Genomic DNA, 23,637 nt, shown 5'->3' with positions numbered 1-23,637 from the left:
CGACGGAACGGTGCAAGATGTGTTGAAAGGGCGGTGCGGAAGAAAGAGAAGTTCCACCGATAACGAGAGTGTTGATGCAGTCATGCAGGCTTTTGCATAATCCCCAAAGAAGTCAAGGAGGCAATGTTCTCGTGAGAATGGTATCAGCAAATTCAGTGTTCATCGAATTTTTTTAGCTCAAAATTGGAAATCTTACATTCTGATACTTGTCCACACACTAAATGAGGACGATCCAGAGATGGATAGGACGAAGAGGAATTGTTGTGGAGTTCCTGCTTCAATCTCTGGATTTAACCCCTCCAGACTTCTACCTATGGGATGCTGTAAAGGATACAGTGTACGCCACAAAAACCACAAACACTGGAGGAACTGAGAGTTCAGATTAAACATGCCTGTATTGATATTCCATTAGCAACAATCTAGTTGGTATGTCGCTCTATTGTACGTCGTTGTTGGAAAAGTACTGTGAGGGCCATTTTGAACATGTACGGGATTAAGGAATACAAAACCGTAAAAATCGTATTTCTGTCTCATCTTGTTGCTGAGAAATAGTGTTTTAAAAAGTGTATACATCAATTTGGGACACTCTGTATATGAAATAATAAGTAATTACAGTAATTCAAAGAGTTTATAACTAATATTCATAAGTAAATGAGATTAATGCAAATCTAGTCTTTCAGGTGAAGCTCCCTGTAAAGCAGATTTGAATAATTTCAAGGGAAAAATTGTTCCAAGTCACACAGAGATTGTGTGCACTCGTTGTGGGTCTCTGGCGTTTCGTCAGCCCAGGCGAGTTGTGTGGATATAAAGGGAAAAGTTGAGACGGTGTCGGGTGGAATTCCCGGGTAGCTCAGTGGCAGAGCGCTGGTACGTTCAACCAGAGGTCCCGGGATCGATACCGTTCCCCGGAACAATTTTTCCCTTGAAATTATTCAAATGAGGTTAATGTTTAGCAATTGATTAATTATCTATCCCAATGGTAATTTTTCATAACAATGTCTTTAATTTTGAGTTTAAATTTCGTCGTTCTCATTTTTATTAATCAGGGTATAGACAAATGAAATTATTATGTTGTTTCTTTGTTTTCTGAATTATTGAAACATGATTTATTTATTTATATGTCTATAACAGAGCAAGGCCCCAATTACAATAGACAGTAGGCTAGAATAGAAAGTTTTAAGCCATAGTTGAAGCCATGTTTCATACCAGCAGCATTTAAACTTTTTGACTCTCTGAAATGAAATAATATGTTCCTTCTTGTATTATAATTATGCCAATATGTGTCGAAACCGGTCCTTACTCTGTCCCTGATCGCACTGCATCTATTACTATACATACAGTACTTATTTCTACTGTGCTGTAATCCGTACGACACACATGAAGATCTTCGTGCAGTCTGAAGTCGAACCATGGGAATATCATGTCTGCAGAACACCAATTACGATAGATAATTGTCCGGGCATGACGCAAATAATAAAACATTTGCAATTGCATTATGATTACGAAGTAGACTTCTCGTGCTTGTGAAGTGTTGTAGGTAGAGAGGCCTTGTCTCGAGGGTGAAAGGTTTACAAGCCTTTATGTGATGTCTTGTAGGCTTACAGTAATTATCATTGGGAAGGCGGAGGGGGATTTGTATTGCGCAGCGTGTTTCATTTGTCTGTCTTTCAAAGAAAGCAAAATTTCGTTCCAACGAATTCGGAGAAACAAAGTTTAAATCTTCCGTTGTAATGAAATTGTTAATATAGGACTGAGTTTCAAAATCATTATAATTAATCCTAATAATCTATACTAATAATACATCTGTAGCCAAAATTTTTCTGGTAATTTTCGCTTTTCCAAAAATAATTGGTGTTAACATGTATAATTAACCATCCTGAAACCGAAAATCGCTTTTTTGAAATTTTTGTTTGTATGTCTGTCTGTCTGAATGTTTGTTACCTTTTCACGCGATAATGGCTGAACCGATTTATATTAAAATTGGAATATAAATTAAGTTCGTTATAACTTAGATTTTAGGCTATATGACATTCAAAATACATTATTTAAAAGGGGAGTTATAAGGGGACCTGAATTAAATAAATCGAAATATCTCCCTTATTATTAATTTTCATGAAAAATATTACATAACAAAGGTTTCTTTAAAAATAATTTCCGACAAGTTTTATTCTATACAAAATTTTGATAGGACTGATATTTAATGAGATAAATGAGTTTTACAATTACAATAACAACGCCATCTAAGGCGCTGTACTGAAATAAAAAAAATGACTTCGTCTATAAGGGGCCTTGGACAACAACAATCGAAAGCTATTAAACATAGCCTACAGAGGATGTTTCTGTGTTTGTATGAAATAGGCCTTATATCGGAAGCTAATTAATTGTTTATTATTTCACTATTGGAAATTGTAGTTTCTCTAGATGGACATAATTCTACAATGTTATTACAGTAACTTCTGAAACATATAGCAAGTAATATAAAATATACACATTATAACTAAGTGATATGTCAATCTTCATTAAACTATGACTGCATGTAATAACAATTAAGAAACATGTTAAAGGAATTGTCATTGCACCAAATGATTGCTCTCTGGACCAAAATGACCGCATTTTAATTATTTAAATACAATTTAAATTAAGTAACATATTAAACGATTTATCCTTCTATCAAACACGAATGTTCCCTGGATCAAACGTCCTATTTTAATTACGTAATTACTTTATACAGTATTTATTTCTAACAGGTGCAGCAGAGCGCATGGGTACGGCTAGTAATAGTAATAGTAATAGTAATAATAATAATAATAATAATAATAATAATAATAATAATAATAATAATAATAATTGAAAGATGCTTAGAAGAATAAATGGGCTTCTTTTTGAGGATGGAAACTCGAGAGAAAATGAAATACAGTTTGTCCACAGAAAGCAACCGTGATTACAAACGAATATAATTTCGTAGCAGTGTACATTACGAACTTTATATTAGTTTCCTAAGAAAAGATGACTCAAAGAGTTCTAGTTTCCTCCTTTATCTTCTTCATTTGCATTCACTGTATGACCTGGCACCGAGATGACAGTCTCATGACCTTTCATCTACGTGCAATTTGGATAGTGTCACTATGGCTCTTCTTAAGGTTTTCCCGACTTCCGTAAAACCAGAAGAAAAGCGGTACTTAAATAAATGAAAAGTCGCATGTGAAACTTAATTACATTGAAAAATTAAATGTATATTGAAAATTCCTCAGTATCATTGTTTTAAATATTGCAGTCTATCTAATTTCCGGCGAAAACAATAAGCTTAGATAGCACCAGAAGCAAGACCAAGACGTCTTCTGTAAGTGGCCACTGAGATCTCCAGACTTGAATTTTGTGACTTCTTCTTAAGGGGTTACATTAAAGATATCATCTAAGTGCCTCAACCGCCTCATAATCTGCAAGAGTTACGACATCGCATCTCCGGTGTCCCTGAGTCCATTCCAAATAGATATTTTGTAGCGCGTGTGGCGTGAGTGGAAATGTAGTCTTGATGTAGTCTTGTGTGAACGCGGGGTGCACATTGAGTGTTTGTGAGGTATGCACTATAAAAGTTTTGAGCTTCTCTTTGTGGTGTCACCATTTACATTTACACATGACTACCGACAGAGATGATAATATACCCGTTTATAATCACGGAGGTTTTCTGTGGACACTCTGTATATAAGTCTATGAAATCTTGGGAGACTCAGACAGGTAATCTTACTTACTTACTGGCTTTTAAGGAACCCGGAGGTTTATTGCCGCCCTTACATAAGCCCGCCATTGGTACCTATCCTGAGCAAGACCAATCCAGTCTCTATCATCATATCCCACCTCCCTCAAATCCATTTTAATATTATCCTCCCATCTACGTCTCGGCCTTCCCAAAGGTCCTGTGGTCGTGCCAGAGAATCAGTCCCATTCCGAGGCTTATTTGAAGGTTTCGTAAAAGCTGTTTTTTTTACGGTGATGGGTTGTTAGCCCTTCGCCCAACCCCCAAGCTGGAGGACCACCCCTCATCGGATGTCCGCGACTGCTTATTCAATATATTCACAGCTACCCTCCATATCTGGAGGCGGTCTCCTCGATCCGCAACCTGAGGACGCGCCATGCCGTGTTGATAGGGACCGACAATACATGGCTCATCACCATCATTAAATAGAGGAGTGGGTCATGTAGCACGGATGAATGGGAAAGAATGCATAAGAAAACACTAAACACAAATTTCGGTAGCCAGCAAGGACGTAGCAGACCTAAACTCAGGTGGATAAATCAAGTAGAAAACGACTTGAGGAGTCTGGGCTGCAGAAATTGGAAGATGGTAGCCCAGGACAGGAAAAGATAGCGAAATTTTGCTTGAGGAAGCCAAGTCTCGCATTTGACTGTAGAGCCGATGAAAAAAAGAAAGAAAACTTTAATAATAATAATAATAATAATAATAATAATAACAATAATAATAAAACTATAATTGAGTTCTGCAGTGTAACCCGTCCCAGCCTCCGTCATCTAGAAGTACACCTCGTATCTGTAAATTTGCAGGTGAATCAGGACACTGTTCTAAAAATTAATTGTTCTTAAAACAGACAAATTTTTTATATTATGTTTCTACTATGCAAGGTCTTCTACACGAGGACAAAATATTCGTTAACTGTCCAATTTTGTCAACATAATAACGTAACCACCGAATATGTTGTATCCAGTTAGTTCTCTATTTCCCAGTTTTTCCTAATATGGTACAGATTCCAGTTTATTGTATTTGTTATCCTGCCATGTGTCGTGTTTCTCAAAAAGCATAATTTCTGCTGCGGTGATTCTTGACTTGCCTCTTTTTAAAGTCCAAAGCAGATACTGCTAATGGGTTGTACATTTTAATATAGTTTGTTGTAACTTTAACGTCGTGGTGAGTTTGTAGGTCCTATTTAGCCTATGGCAACTAGACTATTACTTAAAACAATTTAGAGAGTTTTATTGTCATTTTTTCGCATCTGATAACATAATATCGACCCCAGTTAATTGAAAATGTTTATCTGTTGTGTAGGCTATACTTTTATTATAGTTGCCTTCGATTTTATAGGATCTTGTCCACACCTGTGGAGTAACGGTTAGCGCGTCTGGCTGCGAAACCAGGTGGCCCGGGTTCGTTTCCCGGTTAGGGCAAGTTACCTGGTTGAGGTTTTTTCCGGGGTTTTCCCTCAACCCAATATGAGCATTATCACCTTCATCTCATTCAGACGTCAAATAACCTAGATGTTGATAAAGCGTCGTAAAATAACCTACTAAAATAAAAAAAAATACAGAATCTTGTTCTGAAAATGTCTTGATTTGATCTTATCTGTAGATGTTATAATACGAGACCTGCTGCTGCTGGCACTCCTACTCTTACTGCTACTACTACTAATACTACTACTACTCCTGCTACTACTACTACCGCTACTATTTCTACCACTAGTCCTACTATCTCTACTAATACTGCTGCTGCTACTGCTTACTACCACTGCTACTCCCACTCCCACTGCTACTAATACTACTACTACTAATACTACTACTACTACTACTACTACTACTACTACTGCCTACTACCACTGCTACTACTAACACTACTACAACTGCCACTGCCTACTACCGGTACTACTACTACTACTACTACTACTACAACTGCCACTGCCTACTACCATTGCTACCGATACTACTACTACTATTACTACAACTACCACAACCTACTGCCACTGTCTACTACCATTGCTGTTGATACTACTACTACTACTACTACTACTACTACTACTACTACTATTACTGCTGCTGTTACTGTCTACTACTACTACTATTACTACTACTATTACTGCTGCTGTTACTGTCTACTACTACTACTACTACTACTACTACTACTATTACTGCTGCTGTTACTGTCTACTACTACTACTATTACTACTACTATTACTGCTGCTGTTACTGTCTACTACTACTACTACTACTACTACTACTACTACTACTACTACTACTACTACTACTACTACTACTACTACTACCATCACCACAATTATTAGTAATATAAACGTCGCATTGAAAACAGATTCCAACTTGTATAATGTAGAAAATCGTAGTCGGTGCTATGAATATAAAGCCATACTCATAATTGAAAACCTGTATTACAAACTATTATCATGATATAACTTATGTTAATATATACTGACAGAAATCCTGCCAGCGATGATTTTTCAGTACTCCCCTTCTAATGTTCAGTTTTCGTTACATTTCTACGCACAGCTTCGGTTTTACATTGTCTTAGTTCTGGCGTTCTGAAGCAATTAGACTTGCGGACAAAATGTCTCACGGGATTTGTAACGAATGAACACAACTAAACAAGACGACTCAGCTTACCGACAAACAGAATTCCCACTTCAGCAATTGTGGCTATAAAGGAGATGCGATCGGGACCGGATCTCATGACCTCACGGCATATGTGACTTCTGATAACTGCAATGGAAAGGCTTGCATAATCAAATCGGACAGTTGAGATTATATAGTTGAAGATGAATTCAATTACCGGTTCTGTATTATCTAGAAGGAAAATTCTCAAATCTGGGATGCTGTGAAATTGATCAAAGGTACTGAGAAATGCTGAAGGGAAAATCATCAAGATACACGGATATAGACTGTGACGTCAAGAATGATTAGGATGTCGTTCATAAGATTTTATGCAGCGTTAAGCCTGATTCATTCGTCGCTGTGGAGTAACGGTTAGCATATTTGACCGTGGAACGAGTAGGCCCGGTTTCAAATCCGGGTTGGGACGGGACACCTGGTTGAGGTTTTTCCGAGGTTTTTCCTCAACCAATTGAAGCAGAATTGAAAAGTGTGATCCCAAAACGCGTTAAGTCCATTTTTATGAAAGGACTGGCTAGTTTTCTTTATCCATCGGTCTACGGACTAAGCGAGTTTTCAAGTGACATGCACAAGAACACACACTTTTAGACAAGGATTGGCGCTGTTTTGAAAGGAAACAAGCTTAAGGGGTTACGTACAGCTTACAGTAGTAACATTTTGGAAATATTCAACAGTTTTTTCCTCCATTACTGTATCTTGTACAATAATGTTGTTGTGTTGTTGTTTATTGACATTTCTGGCTTTGAGCCAGAGGCAGTTTTAGGGTCTTATACGCGCTCTCCAGCCATTGTACATAAATAATAATAAAAATATATTTACATATATGACACTATTTCTGGCATAAGTGCCAGTAGGTGTGTGAGTGCAGTGACTGATTTCTTTTATTTTGTGTAGGCCTAATTTGTTAATTGCGATATTTAAGGAATGGTGAACGGGAGAAGAGTTCGGGGTAAAAGATATCAGCTGGTGGACAACGTTAAGGTATTATATGGGGAGATTAAGAGAAAAGCAAGAAATTGGGAAGAATGGGAAATGCTGGGTTTGCAATTAAAGACCTAAAATTATTATGTATAAAACACTGTTCTTCTGCTATATGAAAAAAAAATATTTTTGCGATTTAAAAAAATTATTTACATTTTTTTTTTCAAAAGTCAATTCAATGTGCAGTGACTCAAAAACTATCCCACATTCTGTGATGACTTTTTTGTATGTATTTATGCATGTCATATCTACAATATGATGCAAGATCACTTCCCTACCTTTGATAGATTCTATGATAAAAAATAAATTCATTTTGAAAAATGGTCAAATATTAGTAGTTTCTATTACACAAAATAAAAAGAAATATATTATTTATTAAGGAATGTACTTTAAAGAGCATGATATTGTAAACATGAGTTTCAGCAATAAAATAAAAGAGAGAGAACATGAAAAAGTTAACAAGTTTTTGTGTTATGAGGGAAATGCTTCATGACTGCACAGTGACTTGCCAACATTTTGAATTTTGAAAAAAAAATATATATTATTTTAAATCGTAAAAATATTTTTTTCATATAGCAGAAGGACAATGTTTTATATATACCAATTCTCATTACTGTACAAGATACAGTCTTGGAGGAAAAAAATGTTGAATATTTCCAAAACTTTTACTGCTGTGAGCTGTACCTAACCCCTTAAAATATGACAGAGGTCTCAAACATAATCGTATATCATATATATACATCTTAGAAATGGCCAAACGGACTGAGAGAGTTTCGAGATGACACTCTTCAATTGCTGCGTTGGGTCTCGGACTCATTTCGCCATCATAGGTACACTTCCCCTCTTTCATCATCATCATCACCATCATCATCATCATCATCATCATCATCAATCATCATCATCATCATCATCATCTCCGTTTCTTTCCCATATTTCGGTACAATGGCTGGATCTCGTGGTATGTGGTGATTAGTTGCTGGTGGTAGTGCTATGTACCCTGGACTCATGGTGGTAGCTCGTGGGGCCGAGTTGAAGGACCGCGGTGAGGCTACACGGAAAGGTAAAGAGATTCTGCAGATTGTAAGGGAGTTAATTGGGGGCCCGCATGGAAATCTGTAGCGCGATGGGCCTTTCAGACATGCACACCATTCCATTCCGGACAGTACAATGTGCCCACCCAAGCGGCCTACGTGCGATAGAGCCCCCCGTGTGCTCAGTTCTTTCTCTCGCTCATTTTTTATTGTTGTCCTACACATATTTAATTCTCCTTAATAAGAAAATATAGCTTTGTGCGGGGAGTTAGAAGATGTAGAAGATATTTTGTTGATGCGAGTACTTACAGAAGAAAAAAGTGCAGAATCCCAATATCGTCTGAAATATTAAATCTCCCACGGGGTGACATCATTTCACCGCAACGTTAAGGTTAGCGTTATCTATTTTTGAATAGTCGCTCCGCTTATTACAATAGCGCACGGTTCTCGATTCTGATTGGCTCTGCAATTTATGGCGTCATGATAGTTGTAACGAATTACGGACGAGTGGAGTGCGAAAACTTTTTAATTTCTAGACCTATTACTCGTATTTAAAAACATGCTTGAATGAAATAATTCAGTAGCTATCTATACAAAAAGATGAACATCAGTTTATTCTGATTCCTCACAAAAGGCAGCCGCCTTGGTAGAGCCATTGAAAGAGCAACAGTTTTAGACGACCCGGAAACGAGTGAAGTATATCGTTTTTACTAAATGTTTATATTTTATATACATCACTGACGGATAAATTGTCTCTTAAGCGTATAAATACTGCATATGAACAAAATTCGAAAAAAGAAACAGCATTTTAGGCAGGAAGGCAGGTAGAAATACTCATGTAGCATACGACATTATTAAAACCAATTTTTTAGACATCCGGAGTGCTCAGAATTTGGAAAATGGTGAGAATATCAAATCAATTTTTTTTTTTACGTAGAACTACATCTTTTACTGCCATGCGTATGAAATGGGACAACTTGAAAATTGACCATCTCATAAAACTGCAACCCTCCGTTGTTCTCTATGTATGCCTATTCCCCTTGTTTTCCTTGTAATTCCCTTGTTCTCTTGGCTTCCCCTTGTTCGCTTTTACTCCTCTTATTCTTCTCGTATCCTGATTATTATCCTCCTATTTATTTCCGTTGATGTCCTTGTTTCCTCCTTCTTCTCTTTGCTTTCCCCTTTTTTCTCTTTGAATTTCTCTCGATCTCCTTGTATTTTTCTTGATCCCCATACGTAGTTCTGAGTAAAGATATGTAACATAGTAAAGCTATGCACCTGTTGGTAGGTTATCGCACCCACACATATTTCTCCGTAAAGATATGCAGCATACTAAAGCTATACACCTATCGACAGATTATCGAACTCATACGTATTTCTACGTAAAGATATGTAGCATAGTAAAGCTATGCACCTGTTGGTAGGTTATCGCACCAACACGTATTTCTCCGTAAAGATATGCAGTATACTAAAGCTATACACCTATCGATAGATTATCGCACCCACACATATTTCTCCGTAAAAATATGCAGCATAGTAAAGCTATAAACCTGTCGACATGTGATCGCACACATACGTAATTTTACGTAAAGATATTCATCATAATAAAGCTAATTTTTTGTCACCGAATCACAATAATTTGATTTTATACTTTGTTATATGAAAAAAAAAAAAAAATCGAATGGGCTGTATCGGAGACAGCCGCAAGTTTTATGTGAAAATACGTCGCTGATAGAATTTTATTGCTTTTAAGGTACAAACGTCAACAATGAGCAGTGACAATCAACATCACTTCTTTACAGATACCCTGAAAACCCTGTGTATCTTCGCTGTGCTGGACTTCCTTGGAGTAACCATTTTATATATGCATTAAGAGTAAATATGTCTGTTGCTATAGTAACCATCGTGGTTTTTATAGGCCTACGCTTCCCATTTCATTGTATATGCTGGATATTATGAATTTTCCCTCTTCGCTGAACTTCTCTCGCGAATTTTTTAAATTTTAACTTCTCGACTGCTGACTGTTGTTCAATTAAAATTCTAGCAGTGTTCGTTACGAATCGTTTGACATCACTCTGAACGTTCTATCGCTTTGTATTCTCGAATTACACTGCCTCGGCTGCCGAGGGACTCTAATTCGTGCAAATTTCGCCGTCCCGCATAACGCTTGATGACGTCACCCGCTCCAATTCAAGGTCGCATTGGACACATTGATCCTTGTCTGTCGATGGCCGTTTACTTCATTGGAATATATCGTGTAGTTTAGAAATTAAAGGCGCAACAAAACTCGTCTGAAAATGTGTCGGTGCCACTCCCAAATACTGGACCAAAATAAAAGTATTCGCATAAAAATGGGAAAATTCGTTCTGCTATAATTGGACTAATCTTGGAAATTTATGATCATGAATAATAGTTACTATTTGCAAGGTAATTTACCGTCTTTTGACCACAGTGCCTATAATTTGTGGCTACATCTTATAACATTATCCACAGAAAGTATTGAAGTGGAAAACGCAATTAAAGTTTCTCTGGAAGCGGGTTTTTGCTTATCCAGTAACTTGGAGGATGAGAAGGCGCATGTAGGAAGCTGGAGGCTCTGTCCTCACCCACACCGAGTGGGGGCGGACACAGGTGGCTGTGATATTGATTGCCTGACCTTGCCCTAGCGCCGCGCGCGCCTCCACGCATCCAGGTACCGAACTAATACCGCCATAATGACCTCTGTGCAACTAACTGCATCCATTATTGTGGCAGATATAAGATTGTATATAATATATATAATACTGAAGCTTAAACCAGTGAATAAGTAAGTAAGTGCCAGCATTAGTGTTGTTTCTTACGCTAGAATACACAACAAGAGTTTTCTGAGTGAAATAGTTTTGTTATAATGTACTGATGTATTAAAAATTTTAAACGGAAAAAAATGTCGTAAAGATAAATCTTAAATTTCTGTAAGGGAGTACGTTTTTAAATTAATGTGCATACATTTGGTATAATGTCTGAAAAATATGGAATAATGTGCAACGTTTTAAACAATAACAAAAGTGAATGTTTAACGTGAAAATTGGTGTTTTAAGATATGTTTGTGTTGTAAATAGTGTTATATTACGATATTACCCTCTTTTCGGAACATTCCTTATAACAGAAGTCTACAATTTATTAGTTTTCGTTTTCCTATACTGAATCTTCAAAAGCTTGATGATGATGACGTATAACTTACACACAACGTACATGATGCCATACTAATGACGTCATGATTACGGCATCACCTAGCACAGTTCTGTTGTTGCTACTTTAATATAAGCATAAAAAAGTGAAAACTCGAGTTGAATTTTAAAGCTACAATGTGATTGTATTAATTTTATGAATTATGAAGTAAATTGAGTATCGTTACAACAGAAATTTGAATATCATGACTTCATCGTTCGGCGGTTACGAGGTCGTGGACCAAGTCTTGAGAATGTATACACACAGGGCGTTCTGAAATATAATTTACCGGCTTATACGATATGCGGCATTAAGCAAGATAAATATAAAATTGTAATAAACCAAGATCCAAAAACCAATATCTTACGAGTTAAAGATTTGATAGGCATATCCACTGATTTACTGTCTTCAAGTTATTGATTGGTCTTGATTGATAGAGCATCAAATGACGTCTTCCGATCTCTGCAGAAGATGTAACAAAAAGAAAACATGAAAATTTTCTTCTTTCAGTTTTACTTTAGTATCTAGTCAAATCAAGATGGTAGAGAACCTTTCCATTCATATTATGCCAAGGATTCGTCTCTTAAATGGGTTCTAATTGAACACCTTCCACCCTGTTACACTCACCACCTAGAATTTTAGGTCTTGGTCTACTATTTATGCCTATAATTAAGCCTAAATCTGATCATTTTAAAGACTTCATGGTTTTCACAAATACGTGATTTTTATTGGACCTAAAAACCTAAGTGCTGTGTCACGGCTTAAAATGTACTAAATCAATGCAATTGAAGATGGAGCAAAGCATGTGGATTTTATAGACAGCACCCTAGTTATATCAACGCATGGAAAACTCTGAAATAAATTGTTTCATAACATTTCACCAAAATCGTGTTATGGAATGAAAAGACAATAGAGAAGACAAAGTTTAGTTACTTTATTTCTTCTCGGATTTCACTCTCTGATGACCCGTCACCTACCGATGAAAGATATCTCTCTCCGCTTTCTCTAAAAGTTCGTCTTTAAATTCATCGCTTTCAACATAATATCTCAACTTAATCTTTCCACGCTGATTTATATCAGACTCTCCGAAATTCTGCGACTTAGCGTGTTTATGCTGAACCATTTCTCTTGGCACAGAATTTCAGTAGCAATGAGGAAGAAGCATGGATTAAATTTTTTCGAAAGTTAAACCTTTTAACGAGAAATATGATATATATCATAGTAAGTATTCGAGAACTTAAAAAAAACATATCTTTCTTGATAAAAACTGCAAATAAGATTATATATAATAAAACAAAAACATCACATGATTTGAAAACGCAATTAATTGGTGTAATGTTTCTAAAGAAAAATTTTTTACGACATATCGAGTTATATCTTGTCTACTATTTTAAAAGTACCAATGTAATTTTTCGTACCACGCCGTGGCGTCGTGGTCTAAGGCATACTGCCTAGGAATCGCATTACGGAATGCGCGCTGGTTCGAGTTCTATGGGGGAACAAATTTCCTTATGCAATGTTGGCCAGTGTATGGGGTCGGTGTCCACCCAGCATCGTGATGCACTTGAGGAGCTACGATAAGTAGCGGAATCCGGCTACGAAAGCCAGCTATAGGGGAGAGTCGGGTAGTATCGGACAGCGGGTAATATCGGACAGTGAGTTTCTTTCATCTACCACACGATGATAGTACCTGATTGACATGGTTACGTTTCTGTGATGTCGCATAGAGAAACGTAACCATGTATTTCAAGTACTACCATATGGTGGTAGATGAAAGAAACGCACTGTCCGATATTACCCGATGTCCGATACTACCCGACTCTCCCCTAACGGTTAGGGAGATCATTGTGCTAACCATACAATACCGCCCTTCATTCTGGTAGGATGATCGTTCACCTCTGCTTTGGCATGTATACGTGAGATCAGCAGTCGGCTAGTCTGTCTGGGTCCTTAAAAGATTATTATTATTATTATTATTATTATTATTATTATTAAAATGGATTTGAAGGAGGTCCTCTGGCCCTTTTCCTGTGGGATACTCAGATCATTAATTCATATATCCGTCTTGGACATAAAAGGGTGTCCTGGGACTCACCCGATAGTTCCTAGCATACAATAATAATTTTTTTTTTCCCTGTGTGTACACACTTCAAATGATTCAACGCGTTCCGACAATACAACCCAGCGAACGCAAGAGCCTTTGCACTCCTTACACTGGAACATTACCGAACAATCTCCTTACAGTCCAGATTTAGCCCGATCCGACTTTCATTTTAAGGAGATTTCGATCAGCAGCCTTAACTCAATATCGTCTGAGCAAAGCCTATTCATAAAACACACAAGTAAGTGATCTCTGTTTTAAGAAAATCATTTACATGTTTTCAAATATGTACTGAGTTTTAATTTTGAGGTTTGTAACCGCATTCTGAGTTTTTATTTCAAACTCGGCAACACTGTCGTCCAAAGAGATTTCTCTAATATGAATTACTTCAGTGAAATTTCAACAATTATAAAAAGAGGTACGGTAGCTACCATAATTCACAACTTCAAATCCTTTAAGAAAGGGAGAACTTTTCCTAGTTGTGCAGTATTCTGGTTGGTGATGGGAACTACTTGGATTGAAATTGCAATATTTACTTAAAAAATAATGTTTACTTTGTTGGGATCTTTGCAATTCCGTATGTTTTGTACTTTATTTTATAATTTACGTGAAAAAAAAACGCGAAACAATCTTTTTATTACTTACTTACTTACAAATGGCTTTTAAGGAACCCGAAGGTTCATTGCCGTCCCTATCCTGTGCAAGATTAATCCAGTCTCTATCATCATACCCCACATCTCTCAAATCCATTTTAATATTATCTTCCCATCTACGTCTCGGCCTCCCCAAAGGTCTTTTTCCCTCCAGTCTCCCTACTAACACTCTATATGCATTTCTGGATTCGCCCATACGTGCTACATGCCCTGCCCATCTCAAACGTCTGGATTTTAAGTTCCTAATTATGTTAGGTGAAGAATACAATGCGTGCAGTTCTGTGTTGTGTAACTTTCTCCATTCTCCTGTAACTTCATCCCGCTTAGCCCCAAATATTTTCCTAAGCACCTTATTCTCAAACACCCTTAACCTATGTTCCTCTCTCAGAGTGAGAGTCCAAGTTTCACAACCATACAGAACAACCGGTAATATAACTGTTTTATAAATTCTAACTTTCAGATTTTTGGACAGCAGACTGGATGATAAGAGCTTCTCAACCGAATAATAACACGCATTTCCCCATATTTATTCTGCGTTTAATTTCCTCCCGAGTGTCATTTATATTTGTTACTGTTGCTCCAAGATATTTGAATTTTTCCACCTCTTCGAAGGATAAATCTCCAATTTTTATATTTCCATTTCGTACAATATTCTGGTCACGAGACATAATCATATACTTTGTATTTTCGGGATTTACTTCCAAACCGATCGCTTTACTTGCTTCAAGTAAAATTTCCGTGTTTTCCCTAATCGTTTGTGTATTTTCTCCTAACATATTCACGTCATCTGCATAGACAAGAAGCTGATGTAACCCGTTCAATTCCAAACCCTGCATGTTATCCTGAACTTTCCTAATGGCATATTCTAGAGCGAAGTTAAAAAGTAAAGGTGATAGTGCATCTCCCTGCTTTAGCCCGCAGTGAATTGGAAAAGCATCAGATAGAAACTGACCTATACGGACTCTTTGTATTACACTTAGATTAAATCACCATGGTGTGCTCGCGATTTAAAATAAATATCCATTAATTTTCGGTGAAATTACTATACAGAGCATTCGCTAGTAGACAGGTTTCGCTCAGGTAAATGTAGTCGGCCTCTAACTCTTAAAGGTCGAACGCGACTGCAGAGAAAATGATGTGTACATTGCCCTGGATCGGAAATGGGAAGTTTTCGTGTCGCGTTGGACAGAAAACATAGGCTGAAGGGACATCACGGTTAGAGCATTTAATACACAGCTGACTTCCAATAAGTGCAAATGAGTTTAGTTCATGGCAATACAGTACAAATTAGAACAGTGAATACTTAAATTAAGAAGAAATTGTCGTGCTATGACGTCAGGGAGAGGGAGGTAGAGTCACAGAGTTGTAATTTCGTTTCAGTAACAGCATTGAAATGTCTTCCTTAGTGAACAGTGTGGTAGTTACTGAGTGAAGATACGTGTCTTACGTGTAGTGCAGTTTTATTAAGACCGAACGAGCAGCATCGCGTATTTTCAAATTGAGTGTGCTTATAGAGGAGTTTGGAAGTGAACATTTTACAGTAAAAGGAGAAGTTGGATAAGAAAGAATTTTACGGATTAAAATGTCAAGAACTTAAAACACCACTGTAATTCTATGAAACACAGGAAAAATGTTAATTTGTCAGCAAGCATAGGTAGCGAAGAAGCATTTTCAGCTACACAGTCTGAATTAAAAAATTATGTGGAATGATGGTATCTGCTAATTCTCATTTCAGAAACTTTATTAAAAATAAACAAATCGACATCTCCCAAGTCGAGCAGCTCTTAATAAACAGAATTTACCTAAGTGGTATGAAATCATCTGAAATCAACAAATATTCCAATGACAAATGCCCTAAAACGTGTAGAGGAGGTATCTGAAAATATTAACAGAATATCTTCAGAACCAATTTAAAAACCGTCCTGTGGGAGAATCCTGATTATTCTGCAAAATGTGGCACATTTAAAAACATCTCATTGAACATTGCAACATATCAAATAATTATGAAGACACCAGCTTTATCAACATTCATGTACGTACTCATTACATTGTATATTATGTAGTGCTGTCGATCGAGCTTTGATCGATTTGAAAAAGTTATAACATGCTGTAATACACAATTATTGTCAAATTTAATTTGTGTTCGGCGATAAGCATAAGTATAAAATGTTATATATATATCTGTTTATATTGTGTCGTTATATTACAAGACAATACTATTTTAGTTATTTACTAACATATTTATTATGTATGTATTTATTTACACTGCAAGTGGGCAAGCACCTGGTGGCAGTGGTACAAATAATATAAACAATACACAATGTAGGCACATAATATTTTGTGTCAATTTCTCCGGTTTTTTTGTGACAAACACAAATAAAAAAAATATGAAGACTCACCTAGTTAATACTGCTTCATTCATGATTTTAAACATGAGTGCATTCACATGCTCCGAATTAAGTGCCGCTCTACATTTAGTAACAATGTTTCCTGCACCACTGAAAACGAAAGAACTTTCTTCTGTCAAGCACTTCTCCACGATCGTTCAATTTAAATCCAAACGTTTTACCAAGGTTAACTCTCAAATTCTCATATGATGCAATGGAGTTTTCACTTTTCACAGACCACAGAAATCTAATTTTTTTTTCTTTGGTAAACTAAATACACACGCTTCATCTACAAACCCAGTAAAGAAGCTGCAGTGGTCAAAACAGCAGACTGTAATCGGATTACAAAACTTTAGAAAGAGAAGAAGGTAGATACTCTCTCATTTGCACACGGTGTAGCCCTGCTTAAGGGGTGAGGGGGCAAATTCCAGAAAAGTATGTATTTCATATGCTAGGAAGACGACAAGATGGAAGTTTTCTTGGAAAACTATATAAGTTAACAAGGTTTCGCATTGTTTCAACTTTCAATAGGGGTAGACAGGTCACTGCCCTTGTATCTCTATCTCTTTGTGAAGTGTTTGTGCAAAGATTTATCCTTTACTAGTTACAAAATAATGGTACTATTGTGCTTTGAAGTAAGTGATTTCTGAGAGACGAATATTGTCGGAATTTTTAGTCTGAGTTTGCATTAACAAAATAATATTAATATCAAGTACTACAACCGATTAATTTTAATCGACTCGATTATTCGATTAAATATTTTAGATCTATTAATCTTACAACAGAAAATCATCGGTTAATCGATTAAATCCCACAACACTAAAATTATGTCATTCTAATGTATGTAGGATTTGGTTCAGTTGTACTGTACGTTGCATATATTCACAATTTCAATTCAATGGTAAATAAAGTTCTTACATCAGAAATATTTCAGTTTAGATGTTTTATGTTTAATTTAACTATACTTCGTCTTCATAACTCAAACCTTTCTTTACATCTTAAAGCTAAGCACAGCTCCCAGTCAGTTATCTTGTACGGTGGATGCGCAGACAACTTAGCCTCCATGGTAGCAAATGTCCCATCACTAGTTATGTTGACAATGACACGTGAAAAAAAATGATGGCGAAATGATTCCGAAATGCAACTCCGAAACCTACCAGCAATTTTGCTTCAATTAGTTCAGGGAAATCGTCGGAAGAAACCCAACCACGTGACTTGTCCCAACCAGGATTTGAATCCGGGTCGCTTCACAGTCAATCATGTTAACCATACTCCATAGCGGTGGACCATTTAAATATTTCATTTCAAAGATATTTCAGAATTAATCGTTGTTGTTGAATACAGCAGCATATGACGTTGCAGTCCACACCTGTGGAGTAACGGTCAGCGCGTCTGGCTGCGAAACCAGGTGGCCCGGGTTCGAATCCCGGTCGGGGCAAGTTACCTGGTTGAGGTTTTTTCCGGGGTTTTCCCTCAACCCAATACGAGCAAATGCTGGGTAACTTTCGGTGCTGGACCCCGGACTCATTTCACCGGCATTATTACCTTCATATCATTCAGACGCTAAATAACCTAGATGTTGATACAGCGTCGTAAAATAACCCAATAAAATAAAAAATGACGTTGCACTACTACATTTTCTGTATGACAATACAATAAATTATATTTCTGTTTGAGCAGTTGACATAATGTCTCATACATGCAAATTTACTGACGGCAGAGTTTGCCCTTAAAGAAAATGGACATCAAGGAGAATGAGATGTGGGTGTATGAGTGTGGGAGTCGGTATTAATTGCTTGCTTCTGGAATTGTAACATCACATACAGAACAAATTAATTTTGTAATTCGGGGACAACAATAATAATAAACCTTACAGTTTAATTACATGAATAGGCCTACATACAATTTATACTTTCTGGCGATTTTGTTTTAATGCCAACCTCCAGTAAATAATTATGTTTAAATGACATTAATAATTGAGTAACAAGCAATCCAAGAAAAGGAATTTGATATTTCAATGGTTTAGCGCACATATTTTAGTTATAACCAGTTCTGAAATGAAAAGTGTTAAATACATTATACAAATTATGGAAAACACAGCTTGTTGTGAAACATGTAGACTTATGATAAAGAAGCCGGAGGGAAACATCATTTTTTTTTACTGGCAGATAGATAGCAGCTAAATTGGAAACAAATGTGACAACAATGTTTCATTGTAAATAGAGGATCGCGATATGACCTAGCAGTTAAAACGACTAAAATATATCTAAAAATCTGTTTGTCTTCTTACTTATTCCGGAAAAAGATTTATTCCATCTACCAGAGAATTGATGGAGTAAGGCCACTAACAAGGGAAGGGTTTCGGCTCGAACAGGAATTTTTGGTTAAACATTTGTACAGACTCTTACCTCACAATGGCGATGAAGATCGTAAAAGCATTCATTTGTGTAACTCTTCGTTTGGTTGGTATTGGTTAATACACTTCTTTAAAAATGTACATGAGGATTCTCTATAAAATGCATGAAACAGCATGGAGCAGAGCAATAAGCACAACACATAGAAGCAACACCTGAAAAATCTTCTGAACCACACTCCAGTGCTGAAAAATCAAATGCAACCTGAATTACATTTTTGAAGTCCGAGACTTGTTCACGATTCACGTAACCAGCCGACTGCCAGGAATAATGAAGCGTAGGACGGTATACTGGAGCAGAAAACTGGTTATGAATAACAGAGTACATTTTCATTATAAACACTCGATTTTCCAATTTAAGTTCTGGATTCTCAGCAAGAGTTCTTATATAATCTGTTATCCTCTGAGCATATATTTTGTATAGTCTAGGGAAATAGATATTCAGAGGCTGGATATATTTAATTTTTTTTAGGCGGAATAATCATACATTCCACGTCCTAGCCTTGGAATGATTCATTTAGTAAGGTTGCGTCCTTGTGCACATTCAATGACTCACACAACAGTATATACTTTTGATTAGCTGCAATATTTTCAGACAGAACGTTGGAGAGAGATGTTCTTAAATGGGTTTTAGACATTTTACCACTCGCACTAGCTTCTAGGCTAGGCTAGGCTTACGGGTAAGGTGTCCCATCCCCTTAACTTGTGCAGTGCTTTCCCCACCCCTCAACTTGTACAGTACTGTAATAGACAAACCACACAAACGAATTCTTCTAGGAGCTTTACAGAGATGTAAAGATGGGCCTGTATACAAATTTTGGATACGAAATTCCTGTTCGAGCCGAAACCCTTCCCTTGTAAGGGAAAAATACTAAAGGAGAAAGATTCGATCCGGTGCTGTGGAGCCTCGGCGTAGCTCAATGGTTAGAGCGCTCAGTGCATAGAACCAGGAGTCTCGGTTTCAATCCCCGCCGCCAGAGCGAATATTTCTCCAATAATAACCAATGGTAACTGTAACAGATAATTCTGTAGGATCAAAGAATTAATCTTTACGTAAACATGCCTTTGCTTATAAGCTGAGGAAATCTCTTATAGTAAGAGTGATACTGGTGAATGCTCAGTGCCCCATCCTAATGAATTGTTTGTTAATATTAATCTTATTTTCCAGATTGCAGAGAGCCTGACATGGAGCTGCAGAATTTTGAAGACATTTCCTATAACAAGGGCACATTCATGCTCTCGTAAAATCACAAGTTAAAAACATATAAAATTCAGGAACAACTCATTCTGATCATATACGAAGAAGTTAACAGCATTTGGGTAGCTAGACAACCGAAGCTATGTTAGAAGTTGCTGTCTGGTTATCCAAAAGGTTGTGGTGGATGTAGACTATCACATCTCAGAAAATGGACACATAATCTGTTATCTGGTCCGAGAAGATACCAATGAATTGCATGTTTTCGCACCACATTTTCCATCACTGCAACATTAAACACGGAAGGTTTTATGGTACTTGATGTAGGTTGAAACAAATATTTTGACAATTATCCACCTACGGTTAACCTTAAACAACTTTAGTGTAGAATTTTGAAGAAGATATTTAATTGCCTGTTATTAACAGTGACTCAATTATATTTATTTACAGAGCTTCCCTTTAAAAAGGGCAATGGCTGTCACTATGTAAATGTTTCTGGAATTAATATACTTTGCTACAGCCCACACTTTAAACGTAGTTTGTTTCTCAGAATGATAAGTTTTAACTCTATTGCCTTCACAACTTTTCCTGGTGCCAATCTAATGGACATATTTTTTGTAGAAACCTCTCGTTGCTGGGAGACCAGAAGACACAGTACAGTGCAATAATGTTTCGTTGCATTCTAGACCAATTATATAGAGAGATGAAGTATGAAGAGATGACGATGTGACCACCAAGGAGTCCAGGTAAATCTCTCTTAATAATAGACCTAACTGAAAATTTCCCACAATATTGTTATGTTAACGGATTTTAAAAACTTTTGTACTCTATAGTTCAGTAATTACATTTATTAACGTTTATAAAAATATATTTTATTCCACATAATATTTATTTGTGTAAACTAGAACTAATTTATTGTTAATATTAATATTAAGATAATTTTATTCACCTCCATTCAGACATAATAACTGTAGAAGTTCACTCTTTTGTACTGTGTGGAGACTTTTAAAATACTAACAAAGTTTACAACGAAAACTACAAAATATAATTTTGCATTTTATAAGAATTTATTTCTCCGAAACTTTGGTGTCTAAGAACATACTTGTCAGCTCATCTAAGGAGGTATGTGCACTTTTCGCTAATATTAATTTAGTAAAATTCAAAATTTAATTTCTACATATCCTGAATGAATTTTGCGCTGAAATTTATTATAGTGGTTCGACAATACTTCTACATTAAAAGAAAACACATTTTTGGAATCCATAAAAACTTGTACTTTTAAGGGTCATTATATTTTTTTTAAGTGGGAGTGCAATTTGTACAGGACAAATTGGTTTGATAATATCTTCTACAATTTAAATATATTAACGATTTCTTCTCTATTGTATTCATAATGAGTGTGTTAATAAATTCTGTCCTTTTCAGTTGCAAATATAAATAAGAAATTTTTTTGCCGTGAAATATATTTCATGCAACATTTCATGAATTTATCTAAAAAAATGTGGAAGTTAGAGGAAAACGAATTTGGAAAATTTAAGTTACAGGAAATGAGCCATAAACTTAAGGAAGATGAGAAGTTGCGTCCATATTTAAATGGTCAAGCCAGTTTACATAGTCTCACGTTTTAAGTCATAACTTTAAAAGTGTTACAAATACAAGGTGGGCCTTGGGAAATAGTACAAAATAAAAAGATTATTAACATAACATAACATGACATGACATGACTTTTCGCTAATATTAATTTAGTAAAATTCAAAATTTAATTTCTACATATCCTGAATGAATTTTGCGCTGAAATTTATTATAGTGGTTCGACAATACTTCTACATTAAAAGAAAACACATTTTTGGAATCCATAAAAACTTGTACTTTTAAGGGTCATTATATATAACATAACATAACATAACATAACATAACATAACATAACATAACATAACATAACATAACATAACATAACATAACATAACATAACATAACATAACATAACATAACATAACATAACATAACATAACATAACATAACATAACATAACATAACATAACGTAACTGCCATATTATTTATGACAGATGCACATTAATTTGCCATTTTGTCTTGAATATAACATCCCGAAAATGGCCTCCATCGGCATTGAAGCATTGCTGTAAGCGCTCTCGGAAGTTTCTCATGACAATTATTATGATGTAACGAAGTACATCTCATGACAAGTTGAATGATTTCATTGGGAATGACACGAATCTCTTCTTGGATTGCCATTTTCAAATCTCGAATAGTGTGTTGCCGCCGGGAGATAACCCCAAAGAAAATAGTCTGGGGCTGTCAGATCTGGAGACCTTACAGGCCACGCAATATCTCTCAATCGCGAGATCAATCGATTTGTAAACAACTGGCTCAGTGTAGCCATCGTGTTACGGGCTGTATGGGCTGTAGCCCCATCTTGTTGGAAAAACTTTGTGTTGAGATTATTCATTCTTAACAGTTCTGGAACAAAAAAACTTTTCTATCATGTTCCCATACCCCTCGGCGTTAACAGTGAGTGGATGTTCTTCATCGTCTTCAAAAACATAAGGTCCGACAATGCCAATGGAAACTCCAACAGCGCATCAGACTACAACTTTTGGCTGTATAGAGGTTTCTCATGAGGAAGTTGTGGGTTCTTGTCCGCATAGTAAATAAGATTTTACTTATTCACGAAAGTTCGCTTCGTCAGACATTGCCAGTGCAGACAATATGGTCTCATCTTGCTATACTCTTTCAAGAAATGTTATGCAGAATTGTAGCCTATTCTATCTTCCGACCGCAGCTCTTGACACACCTGTAATTTGTAAGAGTGAAACTTCAAGTCAGACTTCACAATCCTACGCAGGGAAGTGCAAGACATGCGTAATGTTCTTGTATGGCGGCGAACCGATGGCTGCGGACTTAGTTGAAGAGCCACATGGACACGCTGGATATTTTCAGGCGTACGAACTGTTTTCTGAGGCCCCTCAATTTTCGTATTGACGACTGAACCATCTGTTCTTCACTGATTCACTCACCTGGATATCGTCATTCTGTCCGGAATACGTGATGACGGTTCTCTCTACGTCGTAACTCACGCTGTGCGAAAATAACACCATTTCCACGAATATATGCTTCCACTGCCCTGACACGGATCTCCAGCGACCAACGGTTCATGGCTAACAAAATGGCAATAATAGTTGTTTTGTTTGGGCAAAATAATTGACGGAAGGATCCATTATTAACTGCATGATTACCAATATAAA

General features: G+C 36.5%; 1 long non-coding RNA gene across 6 annotated transcripts in view; it reads left to right on the top strand.

The window, feature by feature from the left end:
• The first annotated feature begins 11,117 nt into the window (after positions 1–11,117).
• Positions 11,118–23,637, top strand: part of LOC138710557 (uncharacterized) — a 35,978-nt gene continuing 23,458 nt past the window's right edge. For 4 of the 6 annotated variants that reach the window (XR_011335262.1, XR_011335261.1, XR_011335260.1 and 1 more), the window contains exons 1-3: positions 11,118–11,223; positions 20,347–20,696; positions 20,995–21,119. This is a non-coding gene — a long non-coding RNA (uncharacterized lncRNA). Of the gene's footprint in view, positions 11,228–16,139; positions 16,411–20,346; positions 20,697–20,994; positions 21,120–23,637 lie in introns of those variants that run through there. The other 2 variants (XR_011335263.1, XR_011335264.1) reach the window with 2 other exon arrangements.

Source organism: Periplaneta americana, chromosome 12, assembly GCF_040183065.1.
Source record: "Periplaneta americana isolate PAMFEO1 chromosome 12, P.americana_PAMFEO1_priV1, whole genome shotgun sequence".
Classification (NCBI taxonomy): domain Eukaryota; kingdom Metazoa; phylum Arthropoda; class Insecta; order Blattodea; family Blattidae; genus Periplaneta; species Periplaneta americana.
Note: the sequence above shows the minus strand (reverse complement) of the source record. Positions and strands in the feature narration are given on the sequence as shown.